This window comes from Olea europaea, unplaced genomic scaffold, assembly GCF_002742605.1.
Source record: "Olea europaea var. sylvestris unplaced genomic scaffold, O_europaea_v1 scaffold1641, whole genome shotgun sequence".
Taxonomy (NCBI): Eukaryota; Viridiplantae; Streptophyta; class Magnoliopsida; order Lamiales; family Oleaceae; genus Olea; species Olea europaea.
Genome location: NW_019234064.1, coordinates 136,772 through 159,426, shown reverse-complemented (window position 1 = coordinate 159,426; position 22,655 = coordinate 136,772). Strand labels below are relative to the sequence as shown.

The 22,655-nt window shown below is 34.5% G+C and overlaps 1 long non-coding RNA gene across 7 annotated transcripts; it reads left to right on the top strand.

Moving 5' to 3' along the window:
• Window positions 1-6,982: 6,982 nt before the first annotated feature.
• On the top strand, window positions 6,983-20,080 carry LOC111377358. 7 transcript variants are annotated; one of them, XR_002699706.1, is made up of 10 exons: window positions 6,983-7,322; window positions 7,453-7,526; window positions 7,615-7,685; window positions 11,316-11,456; window positions 12,220-12,339; window positions 18,365-18,598; window positions 18,686-18,757; window positions 18,843-18,988; window positions 19,088-19,402; window positions 19,698-20,080. It is a non-coding gene; the product is annotated as an uncharacterized LOC111377358 (long non-coding RNA). The 7 variants fall into 7 exon arrangements; XR_002699704.1 differs by lacking the exon at window positions 18,686-18,757; XR_002699703.1 differs by having other exon boundaries at window positions 18,686-18,988.
• Window positions 20,081-22,655: the final 2,575 nt, after the last annotated feature.

Genomic DNA, 22,655 nt, shown 5'->3' with positions numbered 1-22,655 from the left:
CTTCTAACTAGAGAAATATTTCGTTTATTCGAACTTGTTCACTAGCTTCTATGTTACTAATAAAAATCATATCTTTACTAACTTCTATGTTACTGATAAAAAGCTTTATTTTGGTGGTAGTAATAGAATTCAGGTTTCTCAGATCATAAATCATATTTTCAAACTTATTTCGAGCTTAAATAGCAAAAATATAATATTATTAGCGAGCACGATGAATTGTATATAATGAAGTTTATCTTCTTATTCATTTTAAACTAAAAAGTCAAAACCAAACACGATTTATAATGTTAGAAGTTTGATTCTCACCTTATACATCGTGTTTAGGAAAATGGGCACCATCATTTTTACGAAACGACAGTAGTACATCAAAAGGTCCTACAGATCATAATCAAATGTAATTAATATTCCAGTTCCTCGGACCCTAGTCCTATCATAATAATGCCTGCTCTGGATCCTTCACTATGTGAGGATCCATCCACAAAGATTTTTCAAACTTCCTCATACCCCCCGGGTTGGTCAAGCGGGCCGTAAGCTCCGCAATAAAGTCCGCCAAAGCTTGCGCTTTAAAAGCCGACCTCGGTTTGAATTCGATGTCAAATTCACTTAATTCGACTGCCCATTTTGACATCCTTCGGGCTTCCCGGATCGATGCAAAATTTGCTTGACGGGCTAATCTGCCATGACTTGTACTATATGAGATTGAAAATACATCCTTAACTTTCTGACGGCCATAATCAATGGAAATACCAACTGCTCTGCAAGGCTATACCTGGATTTTGTACCTCTCAACACTTGGCTTATGTAATGCACTGGCTTTTGTGACTTTGGAAATTATTTCACGAGCACTGCGTTGACTGCTTGCTTTGAAATGGCTAAATATAAACATAACACGTCCTGCACATGGGCTATTCACGACTGGGGACTGCTGGAGCAATTGCTTCAAGGATTCGAGGGATTCTTCACACTCCTTGGTCCATTCAAAGTTGTTTGAGCCCTCAATTACCTTGAAGAAGTGGTAGCACTTATCAGCTGCTCAACTCATGAAACAATTTAGTGCCGCTACCCGTCCCGTGAGCTGCTGGACCTCCCTTTTGCTTGAGGGGCTTTTTATCTCTAGGATAGCTCGGATCTTATTTGGATTTGCTTCGATGCCTATTTGTGAAATCATGAAACCTAGGAACTTTCCACCTGCTGTTCCAAAAACACACTTCTCAATATTGAATATCAGCCTATTCCATCGAGCCATGTCGAACACTTTCCGCAGATCAGCTACGTGATTATCAACTTTAATACTTTTGACGACCAAATCATCAACATAAGTGTCGATTATATTTCCAATCAAGTCTTTGAAGACTTTATTCACCATTCTTTCATGAGTTGCTCTAGCATTTTTCAAGCCGAATGGCATAGCTGTGAAGCAGTATGTTCCCTAGTCAATTATGAAGGATGTTTTCTCCTGGTCCGACTCGACCATAGAGATCTGGTGATACCCGGAGAAGGCATCCAGAAAACTTAGTCGTTCATGACCCGATGTGGTATCCTCCAAATGATCTATCTTAGGTAGCGGATATGAATCTTTGGGACATGCTTTGTTCAAAGCAGTGTAATCCACGCACATGCGCTATTTCCCATTCGATTTTTTCATGAGAACAACATTGGCCAACTATTCTGGGTACTGTACTTCCCTGACAAATCCTGCATGCAACAACTTTTCAACTTCTGCCTTCCCCGCAGCCTGTCGCTCCAGAGCAAGATTCTCCTTCTTTTGCCTTACAGGCTTTGTTCCCAGTGAAATACCAAGGTGGTGCTGAGTGACTGATGGACTGATCCCTGGGATATCGCTTGGGCTTCATGCAAAAACATCTAAATTATTAGACAAACACTTCACTAATTCTTCTTTTTCTTCTGGCCTTATGTTCATCCCAATGCTGAATTTACGTCTTTCCCTTATCAAAATTTTTTCTATCATGTCAAGTGGCTCAATTCGCCCCCTTGGGGGCTCAAAATCCAACGTCATAACCAGCGGTGATCCCCTTACTTATATACTATCAACATAGCACCTTCTCGAAGATTGCTGATCACCTCTCACACATCCTACGCGCTGCTAGTTGGGAACTTCATAACTTGATGATAAGTGGAAGAAATTGCACCTACGACATTTAACAGAGGTCGACCATATATTGCATTGTACGCCATGGGGGTCTTAACAACAAGGAAGTTTGATAGGATCACCACGCTTGTTGTATATGTAACCAACGTCACTGAAAGTTCTACAGCTCCCTCTGTATAATAGTGGCTCCTCCGAATCCTTGAAGGGGAGTGGAGATAGCTTTTAATTTTTCAAGAGAAATTTTCAATCCCACAAATGCTTCCCAAGTAAGGACATTTGCCTCGTTACCACCATCGATCAAAACCCTTTTTACATCAAAATCTGCTGTCACTGACGATCACCAAAGCATCATCATGGGACGTTGCCACTCCAATTAGATCTTCTTCATTGAAAGTAATATTTTGGTGAAACCTGGCCTTCTCTTGGATGGAGCAAACCCCAATAGTGCAAGCATAGTCCTTCCTAGCTGAATTAGAGTCTCCGCCTGCTGTAATTCCTCCAGTTATCACATTTATTACTCTGGCCCTAGGTGGTGGTCGATCGTCAACTTTCTATTTGCCTCGATCGTTCTTCACATACTTAGTCAAAAGTCTCCATGTCAATAGGTGCTCGATCTCCTCCTTCAAGTGGATACATTCCTCCGTATCATGTCCATGATCCCTGTGGAATTGACAATACCTGCTCTTATCTCTCTTGTTAGCGAAGGCTGCCATGGGCTTCGGCCAATTGAGCTTCTTCATGTTGCGAATTTCCATCAATACCTTAACCCGTGGAGCGTTTAGAGGGGTGAAGGTTTTTATCTCTTCTCGCCTTGTTTAATTGAGTGATTCTGTACGTACCCTCTCTTCACATGCTGGTTTTTCAACTTATTCTTATCAGCAAATTTCCTCTCCTCATGTGATTTTCGCTTGTGAGTTTCTGGTTCTTATCCTTCCCAAAGGTTTTTCGTGACCCTCTCTGCTTCCTCGACGTCTACATACTTGTCTCCCTTTTTCAACAGTTCATGCATTGACTCCGGGGAATTTTTTGAGAGTGACATCTTAAAAGCCCGATTCCACGTCCCATTCATCAATGCAATGACTACCGCTGACATCTGAAGATCCTTTATGCCCAATGTTGCCTGACTAACCTAGCCAAATAATCTTGCAATGACTCATCTTTATCTTGAACAACTTACATTAGTCCTATGGCAGTATTTCTCTTTCTCTTGCTACTCATAAAATATGTTACAAAGCTTCTGGAGAGCTCATCAAATGTTTTAATTGATCGTGGCACCAGAGTGGCTACCCAATCTCTTGCTTCTCTTCTTAGCGTCGGTGGAAAGGACCAACACATCACGACATATGGGGCTTCATACAGTCTCATCAAATCAACAAAAGTGCGTAGATGATCAAGTGGATCAGTGACTCCATCATACACTTCTATCATTGGCTGTTTGAAACCATTTGGTAGAGGGACTACAGTGATTTCTGGGGCGAACGAGTCTTCTTCCAAAACCATCCGCCTTCGCCCGTCCTTCCTCCTTGACAACATATCGTCAATCTTTTGGGACATTATTTCTTCCATCCTACGCTCCAGTCTGCCATAGGACGCGTGACCTGTATATGTGTAACTTCATGTGACCCTTGGTCGACAACGATTTTCTGAATGACTGGTGGGACAACTAAATGGTTTGCCTGGGGTTGCCCATTTATGTCTTGCAACGGTGCTTTTGGTATATTGTGGGATGGACCAGCTATTCTTGATGTCTGACTTTGCAAGAGAGTTATCACAGTGGCTAACTAGGCCTCCAGAAGGTTACATTGGCTTTGTGTCACATATTGAGGTTGAGACTGTGGATCTTGACCCTGGCGATAGACTCCGACTCTGCAGTGTTAGTAACCATACGTGTATCGCCCCTAGTTCGTCTTCTCGACATAGTTTTTATGTTTGATGAAGATTTTCCACAGACAAGTTTTGGTGTAACTTCGTAGCTCTTTTAGTGAAAGAGCAGTCTCTTGTCCTCCGTTGATCCTACAAAAAGAGGCTGGGGATGCCTCCCTTGTTTTACCTCCAACGTGAGAATCAATAATCATTTTTAGATAAGGGTTTTTAAAAAATTGTAGTAATGACAGAGGAAAGAATTTTTTCTGGAAAAAGAAAGAACCTTCTTTACCTGAAACGCTCATGGGATATTTATAGGCGTCTGGCATCACGTAATCGTTGGGCAGTCGCCATCCACGTGTCCCCATCAGTCTAGCATCACGTAACCATCGGGCAGTTGTCATCCACGTGTCCTCATAAGACCTACCTATTCCTCAGACCATTTTTTTTCCATTTATTCGGTTACCCAGGTAATGGGTTTAATGATAACCGTTTGGATGCTTGTTGACTGATTCTAATGTTGTTCGGGTAGACTACAATCGCTCCTCACGTGGTGGGGGTCGGACTAGCATAGCAATTAGAACTCTAATATGATGAGCATCATCTAACATGCCAAAACTGTCTGTACCTTACGAGCAAGAGAAGGTAGCATCGGTTGAGCTGACACTGCGGTAGTCGTCATATCATGATAGGCGCTACCCGACATAATGGGGGTCGCTCGATATAGCAGGGGTCATCCTCTCTCTACTAGTCGTCCCAATTAATTATGTGAACCACATGATATCAATATATTTGATTTGAGTAAGCTTACTGCAGTAGTCGCCTTACAACACATTTGATATGGAGGTTTGTGATTTGATGTATTAATGTGGTAGTTTTTTCTTCCCAAATATATTAAATCACTAACCGCCACACATAGGACGATTACGGTAGTGAGTGAATGCAAATAATATTATTCATTTGATATCAATTGATAGGAGAAGTACATTTAAATCCAATACTATCGATGATTAGTTCTCAGAATCCACTTCCAATCTCTATGCATTTTGAGGTCAACCTCTTACGATATAAGTTCATTTTTTATCAATAAAGGTACTCAAGCAAGACAAAAAATAGAGTGAAAATAGGGATCTAAAAAAAGTTGATGTGGCATTTGTTATTGTATACAACAGAAATTGTGCGCAGAATAATCTAGTGTACTTTCAAAGGTGCATAGGTTGGGTGAAGAATGCGTATTTGTAAAATATTTGTTGTTGAATTCAAATTTTGTTAATGTTAGGAATCTTAACGTATTTGGTGTGTGACTATGCCCCATTTTATAAAAAATGATTTCGTAGTAGTAATATTTTGAGGATGTGGTAAAAAAATAATTTTTTTAAAATTAATGTACAAAGTTATTTTACTAGTAGAATATGTTATTATAAATGAATTTGAATACAACTGAATTTTTAGAATATGGGTTCACACGGAGTGCTATTAGTTACCTGTAATTACTTTATTTTAAGTAACACATTTTTTTAGCCCTTGTTTTGTGAGAATTAAAATAGGTTTTCAGAATATTTTGTTAAAATGTATGATTAAAAGTTTTAAATTTCATGAGATATGTAGTTGAAATTAATTTATAACATTCATTTTAATCCCCATCAAACAAGGGTTTAACCATTTTTTATTTTTTTGACACCATATTTGGGAGAAAAAAATTATTCCTAAGATATAACATTTTCCCTAGTTTTTAACTTAATTATTCAATTTATATAGTATGAGCTATGATATATATTTTCTTACCATGCATATTTTATTCTAAGTGAAATTAATTATATGTTATTACAGTGCATATCTTACCTACTATAAAAGAGAGGATGAGATTTTACTGTTTATTGTTGGGGCCATTTTCACATTAGACTTGTTTCAAACCGATTCCACTTGAGAATCTATGCACTTGAAGAAAAGAGTGAATGTGGCCTTTATTGTTCATTTCTCTACCCTCGTTTTCACACCATATTCGAATACTATAATTGTTCGTCAAAATATCTATGGTATATGGATATGTGCCTTTTGTACCTTTTCTCTTTATTCTAACCCTAATCTCACTCTTTCTGTCCGGATTGTAGCAAGAAATCCCAAATAATCCGACTCTCAAAATCAGTTCCTAATTTGTGTCGAAGGAGAGGTCGAGTCAAGATTCTGAATTTTTAATACCCAATCCTTTAGTTCCCACTTCTTCTGATTGCAGGTAAGTCATTTCTTGATCAGATTGTTTCTTTTTGTTTATTGATAGTAAAAAAAGCTTTCTTTTGCTTCTTTGTGATTTTCATGATAGAATGTAACTTCACTCATGTACCAAACATTTATAATATCAACAGGTGGTGGGGAGAACTGTGATATCGAAAATGGATGAGCACCCCGTATTTGGTGTGTGACTATGCCCCATTTTATAAAAAATGATTTCGTAGTAGTAATATTTTGAGGATGTGGTAAAAAAATAATTTTTTTAAAATTAATGTACAAAGTTATTTTACTAGTAGAATATGTTATTATAAATGAATTTGAATACAACTGAATTTTTAGAATATGGGTTCACACGGAGTGCTATTAGTTACCTGTAATTACTTTATTTTAAGTAACACATTTTTTTAGCCCTTGTTTTGTGAGAATTAAAATAGGTTTTCAGAATATTTTGTTAAAATGTATGATTAAAAGTTTTAAATTTCATGAGATATGTAGTTGAAATTAATTTATAACATTCATTTTAATCCCCATCAAACAAGGGTTTAACCATTTTTTATTTTTTTGACACCATATTTGGGAGAAAAAAATTATTCCTAAGATATAACATTTTCCCTAGTTTTTAACTTAATTATTCAATTTATATAGTATGAGCTATGATATATATTTTCTTACCATGCATATTTTATTCTAAGTGAAATTAATTATATGTTATTACAGTGCATATCTTACCTACTATAAAAGAGAGGATGAGATTTTACTGTTTATTGTTGGGGCCATTTTCACATTAGACTTGTTTCAAACCGATTCCACTTGAGAATCTATGCACTTGAAGAAAAGAGTGAATGTGGCCTTTATTGTTCATTTCTCTACCCTCGTTTTCACACCATATTCGAATACTATAATTGTTCGTCAAAATATCTATGGTATATGGATATGTGCCTTTTGTACCTTTTCTCTTTATTCTAACCCTAATCTCACTCTTTCTGTCCGGATTGTAGCAAGAAATCCCAAATAATCCGACTCTCAAAATCAGTTCCTAATTTGTGTCGAAGGAGAGGTCGAGTCAAGATTCTGAATTTTTAAAACCCAATCCTTTAGTTCCCACTTCTTCTGATTGCAGGTAAGTCATTCCTTGATCAGATTGTTTCTTTTTGTTTATTGATAGTAAAAAAAGCTTTCTTTTGCTTCTTTGTGATTTTCATGATAGAATGTAACTTCACTCATGTACCAAACATTTATAATATCAACAGGTGGTGGGGAGAACTGTGATATCGAAAATGGATGAGCACCCCAAGACCGAATGAACCTATGGGCTATGAATGAGGTACCGGTTCCGTAAATCCCATCTTATTTCATCATTTTTTTTTAATCTATATGAAGTTGTCAATATTTATGTTGGGTTTGGTTCACAGCTGCTTCATTCAACGGCTTCTGCTCTACTATAGCAACCGTACGCCATACGAATGTCTCTTGGGAGGATAAGGTAAGCCCTACAAAATTGTGCAAAGGTTATTGAATTACACCCCCACTTTCTTAAGGTTTCAGTAAAAGCTGGAAAGTAAAAAACATTTTTAAGGGTCAGTTCTTCATTTGTTTCTTTGACTAACAATGCTAAATTGGGTGAAGGAAACATGAAAAGAATTTTATCGTCCTACTCTATTATATTGTCATGTAAATTTATGATATAGAGCCTGTTTGGGATTGATTTTGAGAATTAATTTTTTTACCGTTAGGAGAAAAGTGGGGTCCATCTGAGAGAGAAGAAGTCAAATATGACGACTGGAATAGTGAAATAACGGTTAAAAAATCAATTTTTTGGGGCAAAAAATCACTCCCAAACAAGCTGATAGTATCACATGTAGACATAAATTTCTATATTTGGTGAGCAGCCTAAAGTCATGGTAGTATCTAATATCTGAAAATAGGATCTTTTTCTATTCTTTTTTTCTTTTTTGGGTTTCGTGTATAATTTATGTGTTATGATATTCAGGGGGTTGAAAAAGAGTCATTGGATTGTATAAGAAGCCATAAAGGAAATGGTAATAGTGGGGAAGACAAGGTGCAGTCGAGGATAATTTTTTCTCATTTCTAAAAATAGAAAAATAGTGTGCTTTAGTTTATTTGGATGAATGAATTTACATCTTGAGTTCTTTGTTTTTACAAATAGTTAAAGCTAGACAAAGGAGGAAATATAGTCGGATCATAGTTCGAATATCTTTGAAGTTTAGACAGAATGTTAGCTTCTTAATTTTGTGGTGATTAATTGCAATGAATGTTGTTATGATGACTTTGAGTTGCAGCAGAAGACTAATATTGGTTTTTGTTTTTGCATTAGGATGGCCAACTAGAATACTTATTAGTAGTAAATATTTGTCATAACAAAAGAAAATAGGGTAAAAAAAGGGTAAGGACCTAACTTATATCTTATTTTAATAATCTCATCCATTTTTAATTTTTTTTTGAAATTTTCACAAGTGAAATAATGTCAAGTTCGAGGAATTTGTTTAAGATCTAAGTTGAATGTTTCTAGAATTGCCATTTTTAGTTGATATTCCAAAAGCACTTTTTTAACTCATAACCTTCCTGGAGTAATTTTCTCACCCTCATCCTCCTCCCGATGTTGCAGCCATCTAGGTACTAAGTCCACCATAAATTGCTGTGCAAAAAGAGTTATCAACTACAATGTTATTACAAGTTAAAGACCTTTCTTAATATTTAATTGAAATCGACTCACAATAGTTTTTTACTCTTATGCTTCTTTGACAGTCAATTATGCAATGAAGAGTTCTTAATGCTGTAATAAAGAATTTGAAAAGCTATATTTCTTGGAATCAATGATTAGTTTATCAAGCAGATCTTATTTCTTTAATGCACATCACTTTTTAATGTGATGCTTGTTGTTTTAGGATTTGTTGTATCTTATCTCATTTGTTTTCGGAATGTCTTTTGGCTCCTTGGGTTATGTCAAAAAGTTCTTTTTAATAATTGTAAGATATGTGATCCTTTTAGGGTTTGGATATATTGGGTGGTTAGTTCTTCGAATAGCAACTTTCAGGGATAATATAGATGTGTTGTCATTCGATGATTTTTTAATGATTCTAAGCATAATTATTAAACCCGGACCGGACCGGCCGGTTCAAACCGGAAACCGTTGAACCGGACCATGGTCCGGTCCGAATCACCTCAGATTTAAGGAATGCTACTGACCCAGGTAAAACCCGGATGAAAAAATTACGGAGATTCGGTTCTTCGGGTCTTGACCTAGAACCGAGAACCGAACCATACCCGTCGGTTCCTGATTCAAATACCCGTTCGGGTATTTAACTTGAGAAGAACCGTCGGGTTCGGTTCTGTTCGGTTCGGGAGTTTTGATTTGATAGACTGTAATTGCAATTAGGGTCTGATTTAACACATGGAAAGTCAGCAGATTGAAAGAAATAAATTCTAACATGTTAGTTGTAATCTGTTTACCAAAGCTATTTACTTATTTGTAAGCTGCCGTTGGTTCCTTTTTATTTAGTCCGATCAACAGTTTTAGTTATTCATGAACTTGTTTGCTTTACATAAGCAATGTAGTAATGAAACATTAGAAGCTAATTATTTGTTTAAACCATTTTGGACTTGAATTTCACATGTTCTTTATTTACGTTAACTTTTAATTGATGCTTTTACTTTTGCAAGAATATTTTTAAAGTATATGAAATTATCTTATTGAACTTTTCCGTATAACGTATATGTTTTATTATGATTGATTGTTGTGTTTATTGTTCCAAATTCATATTTCACTATATATAATCTAGAATTTGTGAAATTGGGCTACAAATTAATATTTAGTTAACAAAACAATGTGAGGTTAATTTAGTTATTGGTAAAAAATGGAATTATATTTTTTATTCAACAAAAATAGTTAATATTATTTTTGATAGGAATTGACCCGACGGTTGAACCACCGAGTCGCCGGTTGAACCATGGACCCATTGACCCACTGCATTGTCCGAGTTGACATCCGGATTGGGTCTGATAACTATGATTCTAAGTACATGGTGTGAGTATTGTTCTATGTGACCGATTGGTTATATATCTTCTTTTCCTTCTTGCCTTTCAAGAAGTTAAGTGCTCAAGATGTTTTAGAAAATGGCAAAAAAATATGTGCTCATCATTCTTTCAAGCTTATATGTTTGAGTATGACTCTACTCATGGACCCTATAAGGGAATCATCAATGTTGTAGATGAATCCATGCTCCCATTTGGCCCCCCATTAAATTAAATTTTATTTTTCTCTCTCCTATTTTTAATCACACAAGTTTTCATAAAATAATATTACTCGTAAATTGAAATTTTTTTCCTCCTTTTTCAACCACTCATTTTCAAAAGAAACCTATCCACCCATTTTAATTTGAAAAAATGGGGACCAAACATGAGCTATTTTTGAAAACAATGGAAGAACATTAAATTTAGTAGCAAAACGTATCACCATAATTTCGAATCAGAAGTTTGATAATTTTTCTTTACTAGCATACTGATTGATACTAGATATATATATTTGAGTCTTTTGTCTGCCTGTTCTAATTCAAAATCCCCTGTATAGAGACCTAACAGAGATTCCTTAGGGGTGATTATGGGGTTAACTATCTTCTGGCATTTTTACTACTATTGACATGGCCTCAACACATAAAAACGCCTGTCGTTTCATCTCCTCTGATATGTTATGAATAACTGTCAAATTTAACACCATTGATCTTTTTCTACAAGGTGGTACTAAGAAGGTTTTAATATCAGCTCCATCGGAGTACACGAGAAAACCTACAAGCCAAGCAGGGGAATTTGTTTCCAATGCTAGCTGTACCACCCTTGCCCCTTTTGCTCAGATTGGATTGCATTCTCTAATTTCAAGAACCACAGTTAATTTCACTTATCAAATAGACAAAAAAATATTTTAAGATTATCTTTTTCTTATAGGTGCATGCTCTTCTTCAATGGATTCTTTTAAATTATTTAATCTTCTTTTCTTTTTAAAACCAGTGTAGGAAGATTACTATATTCGTTAAGCCTGTTTTCCATTAATCTGCAAATTTATGTAATATCTAATGATAGTTGTTGATTGAATTTATAGGCTGCTGTAAAAGTACTACTTGAACTCTTTTCATGTCCCAACCCCTAATGTCTCTGTTGTAGACCTAACTTGTCGACTTGAGAAGAGTGCTTCTTTACGACAAAAGATGAATAGTTCGAAGATTGGCTCTTCACTTTGCAGGTTAGAGTCAAACTTTGGTGTAGCAATATCATCTGTAGATAATATTTTGCAAGTGTTGACGATCTACCAACTGTTCCATATTGGATTCATATAGGAGTTTCTTTTTTAAAATATTCTTTTTGAAATTTTTCTTAAGCTTGTATTAGTACTTGAATCCACTAAAATCCCATTTATGGTAGTTCAAAAGTTTCATTATGATGTTATTGAGTACCAATTTAATGACATAGCTATTTATTTTGCTTTTTATAAAATGGAAGAAGTTTATGCATACCTTAAACAAAACATTGTTTCTAATGTGATTATGTGGATGGTGGAAATAAGATTGAGCATTTCCTTTTTCGTTTTTTTATTGTAAGAAATATTCATCTGGAAGTCATTGTTGATGACTTATTCCATTTATCAAACCATTTTTCAAATGCTTATTTCATCATAATCATTACCTAGACATTGTTTACTTTCTAATTGCACTTCATTAAGTTTACTCCAATGCTGTATACTATTCTATATGAACTTTTTTATCACATCTTTTAATCTTTTGTAAAATTTCTGTGACTACTCAAAAAAGTAGACCTAACATTTGTTTCCATTCTTCAATGAAAGTTTAGGACATATGTATTATGGTTCCAATTATTCCCCCATTATAGTCCTACAACACATCTTATCTCGTCTTCAGAATATCAATAAAATGGAAATGTCTAAAGGACTTGCTCCTTTAAATACTCTAATATTGAATTATGAATGACATCTTCTCACTTATGTGCAGATAAAATTTTACTCTCTGGGAAGCAAGATACCAAATTTACATGATGATTTGAAAAAGAATTGCAGTGAACTTAGGATATTACAAGGAATTAAGAGATTATCCATGATTGTTGAAACTCGAGTAAGACTTCGTCATACTTCATGTACCATTTATGTCAAAGCCATATTAATTTCTCTTTCATAGTTCAATTTACTGAAATAAAATATATTATACATGCATGTTTTTATTCTAGATGACAATCATACAAGAAATATTCACTTTTAAGAACTTTTCTTAATGTACTACTGAATCCTAGACCAACTTTCAATTGTAAATGTATAAAAACTACAAAATTTGTAGTTGAAAAGACATTCTCATGGTACCTTAACAAACCATGTCATTTGCATATGAAAAACAATTTGTTTGTCATTCGTCAGTTCATTATCCCTAATATTAACTAAAATAATTGATGCTCATTTTGATTTCTTCATTTTGCTACTCTTGTTTTACTCATTATAGTTGTCACGCATTTTTGTAAAATCAAATGCCCAAGAGAACTAAAAGAAAAATGTTGCATTACTTATTTTCTTCATCGCTATTTACCTATGAAAGAAGAAGTTCGATTGTTTAGAGAACTTCTTGCTCTCATGATCTTATTCTTTCACCTTTGGCACTCGCGTACTTTTCTGGTTATCAGATACCACATCTACAAAATAGTGATCTTTGCATTAGGATTCTTCAAACTTCTTTATCAGCCTTGAGTAAGGAGTTCAAGGGGGAGGACTTAGATTGGTAAACTGAATCACGACTGGATTTGTGTTCTATTTGTTAAAGTCTACTTGGGGATGCAGTGGTTGCACTGCAACAGGCAGTGGTGGATGATGATGGATTCATTTCAAAGCATACAAATATGAAGTATAAGCTTAGAGATACTTTTGGTTACGGTTGGCAACGGTTCGGTTATGGGTCAGTTCGGCCAAAATCATAACCGCACCACCAATTTTTTGACCATACCATAACCGCACCATAATCACGTAAATCGGTTCGGTTCGTATCTCGGTTCGGCACGGTTCGGTTCGGTTAATAACCACGAAAATAAATTATTTTTCATAAGTTCATCTGTCAAATTGATATAAAATAATTTATGAAAAAGTCAATGAAAACAAAAACACAATATTCCAAACGAAAATGCAAATATTATCCAAATTTTCAATTGAAAAATACAAATTTAACAAACAATCTTATAAATATAACAATACTAAATTCTTCCTTCATTCTTAATTGTTGTGCATTGAAATTACTTGATTCATTCTTTCTCACAAGTCTTACTAGTATAGATCAACACTCAAAGTTGATTCATATATAGTAAATAAGAAATGTAAGTAGAAAATACATTGATACTACCTATTCCAGAATGGTCTTAACTAAGATTTAAATAAAAAAAATGTACCTCTTCGTCAGCTTCCTTCTCGCTAAACGTTGCACAAGCTCTAGAGTATGATGAAGAAGTAGAATTTTCTACATACAATAGAAAAAAATTAACAATAAAAGGAGCCGTGCGTGAGTTTGTGGTCTGTGGGGAGTAGGGTTTGCATTTATACATTGTCATACTAATGCTATTATTATGGGTTAATGGTAAGTGGGTTGGCCGGCCGAGTCATGTAGATGTAATAGGGGGATTTTGTTTTAGGCTAGATAGAAAAGTAGTGTAAAACTCAATAATCAATTCAATTTTTTTTTTTTTTTTATTTTAGCGGGTAATCGGTTCGGTTTAGGTTCGACGGCGTAAATACCATACCCCGCACCGCCACAAATCGGTTCATAAAAATAAAAATTATACCCGTCCCATTGTACTATCGGTTCGGTTTTTTTCGCCCCATTCGGTTCGGTTAACAACAGTTTTCGATTTTGACGGTTTAAATTGCTATACCTACTTTTGGTAGGCTCTATGTGTTAAGTATATTAAACATTAAGAAGCGTAAAAATAAATTTTATTAATTCTAAGCTTGTGAGCTCTAATTAAATAATAAAGTGCTCATTTCCAGCTGACATAATTTTACACTGAGACGTTCTCATTTTTAGTGTTTGGTATGTATAGTTCTGTTTTATCTTAAAATTATGAATTCAAGATGTGCTTGTGTTCAAAACACACATCTTCACTTGAGGCTAAAAAGGTAGATACCTCAATTTCCGTACTAACTCGCGTAATTAGTCCACTAGCAGCCCATATTCAGGAATATGGACCTTACCATCAGAGGAATATAAAGAAAAAGTGTTTTTTACCTTATGCTACACACAACTGTGCTCGCAAAGTAATTAATAAAATACAATTGAACATACTACACGTTTCGTTTAAGAAATAAACTACCTTTATTGAACCATTGTACATATCTCTCATTAATAGTTAACATTAAAAACGCTAACATTACTTTAAAAAATAAAACAACCCGTGCATTGCACGGGCAAAAAACTAGTATAAAATATAATTGCATACGTTATATGAACTTAAGTATTGATGAATTATTTTTATTCTACCTCATATAAATTGAATAACTAAGTTGGGGAAAAAATTTACATCTTTAGTGCACCTTAAGAACAGTTTTTTTTTCTTTTTTAAGTATGGTGTAAAAAAAGGGGGTTAAACCCTCATTTGATGGGGGGTTAAAATCAATATTATAAATTAATTTCAACTATATATTTCATGAAATTTACAATTTTTTCACCATACATGTTATCAAAATATTCTGAAAAACCTATTTTAATTCCCACAAAACAAGGGCTAAAAAAATATGGTACTAAAATAAAGTAATTACGTGTAACTAATAGTATCACGTGTGAACCCATATTCTAAAAATTCAGTTTTATTCAAACTCATTTACAATAACGCATTCTTCTAATAAAATGATTTTGCACGTAAATTTTTTTTCTTTACCACTTCCTCAAAATTTTGCCACTTCGAAAATCTTTTTTTATAAAAATAGGGCATCCTAACACTCCAAATATGTTAAGATTCCTAACATCAGCAAAATTTGAATTCAACACCAAATATTTTACAATAACATACTCCGGATCCCACCTATGCAACTTTGAAAGTACACACTACAAATTATTCTATGCACAATTTCTATTTTGTGGCCAGCAATAACTAATGTCACGTCAGCTTTTTTAAATCCCTTGTTTTCTCCTTGTTTTTTGCCCTATTTGACTAGCTTTATTGTTTTCTTTATAAATAAGGTTCCTTACACCGCACCCATGCGGCCAACACCTTCCCTCCATTATCAATGGTAGTATCTGTTGATGCTAATTTCACCTACAATTGAACAAATTAAAATGTGTGTTATGGAATTAACATAAAAAATGGGAAAAAGAAATCAAAACTAAATTTGAAGAATGAAGAATGATAATTTCCCCTTTTTAATTCGGCTCAAAAAATCAATCCAACACCACAAAGACAACACCAATTGGAAACTTTTTCAATCATAGGGAGAAGTACACAAGGCAGAAGCTAGTTTTCAGAAATGCACAAAGCAGAGGCGGGTTTTTTGGTGTGTTGAAAGTGATGCTAAAAAACTCCAATTTATAGGGAAAGGAACAACAGATTTCCTAGAAAAAATCAGTTAGATAGACTTTAAGAAAATTGAAAATGGTTACCAAGCATAAGGGTAGTATAACCATTACAAACATCTCACGTGATTTGAAATTATCTCCGAAGTTGGGTATTGAACATGTAGTCCATTGGACTGATTTCCTCTAAAGATTCAACACAATTGATCAATTGTGGTGTGAATTTATAATATTTTTCAATTTTGAGCTTATAGCCTATGAAGAAGAACGAGTATCGATTTTTCATCATTAATTACGGGTTATTTGGTTATGACTTACTACAATACCTGACAGAAGCCCTCTTCTCCCCTCTGAGCTCCACTTATTTCCCGCCTCACCTTCTTTTCTTCCACCAAAAATCCATCCCTTTTCTACTGCTAGAACCATGTCATCGACTCCTCCCCTCCAGTTTTTCTGCATCCTCAATCGCTCCAAACAAAAAAGTTAAATCTTTTACAGTATCGAGCTCAATTAATCAAAACACCCACGAACTTTGTTCCCTGGCGGTTACAAGGAACCTGAGATCAAGGTTCCGAATCTCGTGCCCAGTTGAGCTCCGAGGAGGTTTTACGGGACAACAATAATGTTCTTGATGTAATTGACGATGCAGTATCGGATAGAGTTGGAATTGTGGTGCTCAATGGCGGTGGAGCAAGTGGCTAAAAGCTATACGAGGCTGCGTGTTTACTGAACTCGGTGATCAGGGATCGCGCATACTTGTTAATTGACGAGCGCATTGACATTGCAGCTGCTGTTAATGCCACCGGAGTCTTGCTTTCTGATTAAGGTTATCTTTTTGGCCGGATTGCTTAATAGGTTCTTAGATGTATTACAGTTTTACTGGATCCATATTGGATTTATCATTATAATAATGGCGTTTCAGATTTCCGAGTGCTAACAGATCCAGTAGTTGGATTTGCATTTTGATTCTTAACACGTGCAAGTTCAATAATCTAGTAATAGATAACTTGGTGCTTAAATAATTTAAGGTGCATGATTGTTGGAAGGCCAAGTTATGATTGGATTTGTGAACCTTTGAAATTTTAGTTCGCGACATTGGACGCTATCATTTCGAAAGCCTCCAAATATTCTGATTTTGTACTGTACTTTGTTTTGTTGTGATTACATTTCAAAAGACGAGCATGGTGGCCTCCTTGTGGTGTTTGAATCTTTGAAATGGAGGAGATTATGAAATGAAACTCAATCTAAATCATATGTGCTGTAAATCAACGATGTTTCAAATTAGAGTTGGAGATTATGAGAACTATAATAGTGCGGGAATTCAACTGTTTTTTTATGCAATTTCTATTGAGTTTTTTGTATAATCAGGTGGAGGAAAAAAATTTTGATAATCCATTTTACATTTCTAACAGGCTGACACTCGTAGAACACATGGCAGATTTGATATCTCCTTCGTAGTTTCTTGTTTTTCCCATGTTTCCTGGGCTTGTTTTCTATGAGTTCAGTTTGATTGAGCTGACCATAGAACAAAATATCTTCAGTCGATAAATCATAATAATTGCATGTTGCATTTTATGTATTGGATATATGAGGATTTATCATGGAAAATTTGAATACTCATGTGGAAACTACTTTATACATAAGTTTTCTATTAGTATAAATGCCACAATTCATGTGGCTCTTTGATAATCCATTCTGCAGTCCTACCATGTCCGACACTTGTAGAACATAAGGCAGCTATGATATCATTTTCACAGTGTCTTGGTCTACCTGTATTTCCTGGGTTTCGCTTTCTATGAGTTCAGTTTGATTGAACTGACTGTCCACCCAAACCGAAAGACTTTATCAGTACATGGATATGGTATCCCCCTATTTTTTTCTTATGTTTCTTGCTCGCTACCCTTGCGTTGTGATGTCAAGGGGAAAAAGAAGAGTCTCCAGTTGAAAGTCTGGTCTGTTGGTCGGTTTCTTTTCCGAATAAATATATAATCTAGCCGAGTCTATAGAATAAAATTACTAACTTAAAAAAAAAGAAAAAATGTCACTGAATAACTAATGAAGCAACTTAATTTCCTCCAAATAAACCAAACTTCAGACCTAATCTCAAAGATATTTACAGTTTAATGGAATCTTGAAATGACGAGTATTAGGCACATGATGGTTTCCCTGATGATTGATGCCTGACCGCATTTAGACTTTTTGAATTTTTGTATCCACTTAGTAATGTCTTGGTGAAGGGAGAGAACCCCAAATCAGAATTGCATATATGGGAAAATGCTTAAAAGACACGAAGAGATAAGATGACTATCATGGTTTCAGACCTAGGAAGTAGGTACATATTCTTTTTTAACAGTATATTTGGTGTTGTTAAACATCTTACTTTCTACCTTGTTCATAGCTAGGATAGCACATCTCTTATTTGCTTGCGATAAGATTCCGATTCGATTAGTTGATTTATTTTACCTCACCATTTAATTTTGTATCTGGATTTTCCACTTCAAAAGCTTAACCCACGTACTTGTAAACTTTTCAAAGTGTATTGTTAGTCACTTAGTCTGCAAAAGAACTAACAAGAGATTCCTGTTTTTCTTAACATCACCAGGGAGAGTTCAATTCTGGCAAATCAAGTGTCATTAATTCTTTTCTGGGGCAAAGATACTTGAAGGATGGAGTTGTTCCTACTACTAATGAGATCACCTTTCATTACCTTTCAAAAAAAAAAACTAATGAGATCACCTTTCTATGCTATTCTGAGTTGGATTATAATGTTTAGCATTGTGAAAGGCACCCTGATGGTAAATATATATGCTATTTACCTGCTCCAGTTCATAAAGAAGTGAGTTTCTTCTACATTTTCTGCCCTCTTCTTCTTGGACAAGAATGCATTCCTAATACTGAAAGACATTTTTTTTCCTCGTTGAAGGAATATTACTCTGTGTCATGATGAATAGTTAAATTTCTCCCCATTCTCTGCTCCTTCCAGTGGTCTGGGACAGTATGAACAATCTTTGAATACATCATATAAGTGGAAGAAAGGTGATCACTTTTCTACAACTAATGAGATTTCTTTTGCCAAACAGCTTCTTTCTGCTACTCCGAAGCTTATTAGTGAAGAATGCCAGCAAGCAAGAAAAGACTCGGTGAATGATCTTATAAGTAGCATGAAATAGTATGTATGGAAAATGGAAAGCGAAGCATTTCTTGGAAGAGACAAATTTTGTCTCTGGTAATTATATGTGTACCTGTACCTTGATCTATCTATTGTATGGTTTTATATATGATCAGAATTGATTTAGACAATTGTTGTTTGTACCAAAAAATGTAGATTAATAACACCCAAGCACGTATCATCAAGCTCGCAGAATCAACCCTGCTACTATCGAATCTCGACCTTGTGACTTCAAATGTTTTTAAGGGAGATAAATCTGTCCCTATGCCAGTGACCTCAGGTCTTAGAAATGATGCAATTGACCCTGCCATTTCAGAAGCAAATGTGAGTGCTGCAATCCCCATTCTTTATTCTCAAGGCCTGGAATGTTCTTAGGAATTTGCTCTGCTGGTGGGTAATCAGCCTCTTTTTGATATTTGAGTGGAGAAGCAACATATATAGAGAAACTTTGTGCAAATTCTCTTCATAAAGGTACACCCTTCTATAGTCTCCTAAGAGGAGTAGAGTTAGACTTAAATTAGTAGCCTACGTTACCGTAAGAAGAAAAAACAATAACCATAGGTTTATTGTCCTTCCAACTGAATCTTACATTTCCCCTAAGGCGCATGTTCGGTTTCTGTCTATTGATGGGTTATTGAGTGATTCTAATTCATTTTTTTATATTGGTGGGAATTTACACTGGTAGTTGATGGCTTGTGTTCATGTTCATCACTCCTAGCCTTTTGTTGAGGTTTAAATACTGATTGATACAATGTATCTGCGATAGGTTGCCGGCAGTCTCAAATTTCCCCGTCTGAAGGCAAAATGGGATAGATAAATTTAGACGAACTGCAGATGCCTTGGCTCGTCAGCTTGAAGAAGCAATGCAAAAGGAGTTTTCGGAGACCACTGAAAATCTAAACAAGTTTGCAGACTTTGCTGGCAAACCATGTCAAGATATGGCACAGAAACGAGTTTATAAACTTACTTAACACTCTTAGCAACTATCGAGGAAAAAACTCAAATCGAAATCCAAAATCTACATGTATCAAGGTAGCAATGGACCTTTATCTACTCACACTATGGATCATAAGGGAAGTCAAATATTGTAGCATTTGTTACTGTGATGGAAAAATTATTTATTTTAATTATATTTTTTATCATTTTACATTTTTAAGGTGTTTACATTGTAGAAACACAATTCTTACAATTGATGGGGGCAGATTATAGAAATGAAACTATCAATAACTGCTTTTGTTCAAGTTACAAATTAAAAAGAAATTTATAAGTACATTCTTTGAATGTAAGATCAGTACCAAACAAATTTATAATCATCTTTAAAAACTCTAAATTAAATGTAATTAAGCTCTAAATCGAGAATTGTATCATTGAACTACCCGAATTTTCACATATTGGTTGGTCTGGAAAGTCACTGAAGAGGTAGACCAAGCATAGAACATTATGAATCGCGTGAAGAGGGTGGTGCAGAAGGAAGCTTACAATTTTTTTTAGTGTGAGGTGGGCCCGAGAGTTGAACCACAGCCGGCTGTTTGGAGACTGTGATTTGTGGGAGAGTTATTGTCTATCATCGACAATTAAAAGTTTAGGTATCCGTAAAGAAAGGGGACAATCACTCGACATTCATTTACACGAATGATATATTTGACAAAGTTGATTGTACCGTACTAAGTAATATAAATCTATATATAATCATTTAATTATATTATTAATCGGGTTAATATAATGTACATCTAACGCACGGAGATTCCCCTAAAAAGGTTTGTCTTGTGCTTTATTTTTTATTGGCCGTCAATAAAGTTTCTTGTGGGCTACAACCCCTAATTAAAATTAACATTTAATCAGCCATTAAAATCCTGACATTTCAATTTGAATTTTTCTTTGTCCCTTTTTTCTGTTCAAACTTGGAACAAAAAGGTTTGGTCAAAAAGGATTATCTTTCTAATTAAAGCATTAAACCATTGTTATATAATAATAACATAAACTTTAGATTATATTTTGTCCATGAAAGGTGGTCTGGAACAGATTCTATTAGCTTCAAAAGGCTTAATTCTGCGGGAAAATTTATAGGGAGCCCCTATTTAGTTCAGATAAAAATAATTTTTTTAGTAAATTTTGATAAAAGTTAATGAATTATCTGATTAAAATGTTGCCGAATCCATGAAATGTGTTGTTATAATTAATTATTGACTTTGACTTAAATTTTAATGCACTTTTTAAATTGTACCAAAATGGGCTAAAATTATGAACTCAATGGAGTATAGAAAAATGATTCCAGTCGACTGTATATGATCAAGAATAAGAAATAAATGGTTTTTGTATGTGCAAGTGAATTTATGCTCGGAATCAGTGTGTTTAATGTTTACGTTAATAGCCATTAGATTTCGATCTTCGTTGAATTGTGATCGTGCTATATAAAAAGCGATAATATATAATGATTCATGGCATTTATTTCATTATGCATATCAAAATGACACTCGTGAAATTCTATCGCTAATGTTCATTTTCATAAATGAATAACGACGAGATTTTATTGTACGAAACCATATTAACCCATCTCGCTGAGATGTTAAAAGAGAGAAATCATCCTGTAAAAGGGGTTTAATTCGTTTTTTTCTCCATACGCTTTGAATAAAGTTTACATTGGATTTACTTGCAATCATGAAGAAAGCGATTCTTTATCTTTCAATAATTATGATAGACATTATGCATAAGAGGCCAATGCACAAAAGATAAGTAATCACCATGTACCAACATATTTGGAAAATATTAATCCTAATGTATAATCCGACGTGACATCCTTTTGAGTGCCAATGTCAACTAAACCCGTCAATTACATTGTTTGCACCAAAATCCCAATTGTTGAATAAAATTTGCAAATTCACACGTTAATTAAACACAACCTTAATCCACAGTAAAATCAGTCACTTAGGTGAAATTCTAAGCTTTTGGAAGGAATTTTGCATGCAATTTATCCAAGAAATCTAAATTGCAAATTTTGGGAGATAACATATGCAACATCAAATAATACGTTCATTTTAGTACCCAGTGAGCAACTGTGAAACAATTACTAATTTTAGTGACCAATAGAATAAGAAAAAAACTTTAACGACCAATTTGAAATTTTACACGAACCTCAGTGACCATTTGTAAAAAACATGAAAATTTATTCTTATGATGGACCCCGTTTGGAGGTCATTTAAGCCCTTGTTTGAGCCCCATTTTTCAACCAAAATATATTTTTTAACAATAATTTGATATCATTTCAACCACACTTTTTTTAATAAAATAATATTATACGCAAATCAAAAATTTTTTCTTATTTTTTAACCACACATTTCTTATCAATACACTATTCAAAAATTTATTTTCTTTACAAAAATGGGGTTCAAACATGGGCTTAGCCCCTATTTGATTCCCATTAAATTAAATTACATTACACTTCATTTTTCTCTCTTCTATTTTCAATCACACAATTTTTCATAAAATAACATTACACGTGAATCGAAAATTTTTCCTTCTTTGTGAACCATTTATTTTTCAAGAAAAAACATTATTCCACCCATTTTTACTTCAAAAAATGAGTACCAAAGTCTTTAGCTAGACTTTGCAAAATGATGACTTAGGATCGATAAGATGGACAATTGACTTCTCATTTGCAAAATCACATTTGATTATGGTTTCAACCATTGTTCGTTGGCTTTGGAAGTCCATCTTCTTTCTCTGC